This window comes from Galeopterus variegatus, unplaced genomic scaffold, assembly GCF_000696425.1.
Source record: "Galeopterus variegatus unplaced genomic scaffold, G_variegatus-3.0.2 Scaffold2901, whole genome shotgun sequence".
Classification (NCBI taxonomy): Eukaryota; Metazoa; Chordata; class Mammalia; order Dermoptera; family Cynocephalidae; genus Galeopterus; species Galeopterus variegatus.
In genome coordinates, this window is record NW_007729012.1 from 33,227 (window position 1) to 34,708 (window position 1,482).

At 49.7% G+C, this 1,482-nt stretch overlaps 1 pseudogene; it reads left to right on the forward strand.

The window, feature by feature from the left end:
* Nucleotides 1–241: 241 nt before the first annotated feature.
* On the forward strand, nucleotides 242–969 carry LOC103599285 (annotated as a pseudogene).
* Nucleotides 970–1,482: the final 513 nt, after the last annotated feature.

Below are 1,482 nucleotides of genomic sequence, written 5' to 3' on the forward strand. Positions count from 1 at the left end.
TATCATTATGATAGTTGTTTTAAAGTCTTTGTCTTGTAATTCCAATATGTGCATCATCTTATTGCCTCACCCCAAATAGGGCACAGTAGAACTCACTCATTATCCCTGATTCCAGAAGCTATCTAGTCTCCAAAAAAAGGTTCCAGCAGCCCAAGTTCCAGCCTCAGTCAAAAAGGTTCTGCTGTCCTCCCCCAGTGCCAGGGTGCACTGGCTGCTGACGTTGCTGCCGCTGGGGCTGCAGCACGAAAAGGAACAGAGAGGAGAACCCAGCCAGCAAGCTCACACCAGTGCAGGATGTGTAGGATGATGGGTGCTGGATGTCCCTGCACCATTGGTTCGTGGCAGACAGCAAAGACAAGGAACCCAAAGTCGTCTTCATCTGGGACTCCTTGGTCTAGCTAATGCACCAGTGCAAGATCTGGTGGCAGCTCTTCTCTCCTCTGCACACACTTAACTTTGGCATTGGTGGGGGACAGCACATAGCATGTACTGTGGTGGCTGGAAAATGGGGAGCTGGAACATATCTGGCCTAAGATTGTTCTGGCCTGGGTGGGCATCAACAACCATGGGCACACAGCAGAATGGGTAACTGGTGGCATCAAGGCCGTTGTGCAACTGGTGAACCAGCAGTAGCCTTAGGTCTGAGTCACGGTGCTGTGCCTGCTTCCAAGTGGTCAGCACCCCAACCTACTTCGGAAGAAGAACCGATGGGTGAATGAGCTGATAAGGGCAGCACTGGCTGGCCACCCATAGGCCCACTTCCTAGATGCTGACCCTGGCTCCATGCATTTAGATGGAACCGTAAGTTACCATGTCATGTATATTTAACTGCATCTGAGTTGCCTGGGCTACACACCCATCTGCTAGGCCCTGTACTCCCTGCTTCTGTGTCTGCTGGCCCATGTCAAGAGCCAGGCTGTCCCCCTGCTATAGCCTGCACCTTGGGCATTGTGCCTTCCACAATGTTAAATTCTCCTTCCTCAGTGGAACAAAAACAAAAGAAACCAAACAAAAAAACAAACCAGAAAAGTTCTGTCAATGGCTTCCCACCGAACAAACTCAAAACACTGGTACTTACAAAGCCCCTTACAGTCATCATCTGGCCCTCTGGTCTGTTGATATTGTTGTACAGGATGGCTCTATTCTTGTTCTGGAGTTTCTTTTCTAACTTTTCCATATTCTGGACCTTCTTGAAGCTCTGAAATAGTCTAACTAAGATGGCCAGTGGCTTAGTTGAAAATAGTTCCTAAAGGCATCAGGACACAAGAGAGGAAAATTCTCCCAGCAGCATGGAGTGGCAGACAAGACTCCCAGCTGGGAACCCAGGTAGCCACATCCCTGGCCAGCCCTTACTTGTCTGACCACTTTGCTTTCTGAGAATCCAGCCTCCTGAGTCCAGGCCACACTTGGGCCAAGCTCATTTTCTACTGCTTCATGTCATCTTCACTGTCCTCTGCAGCAGCTTTTATTCCTCCCAGGCCA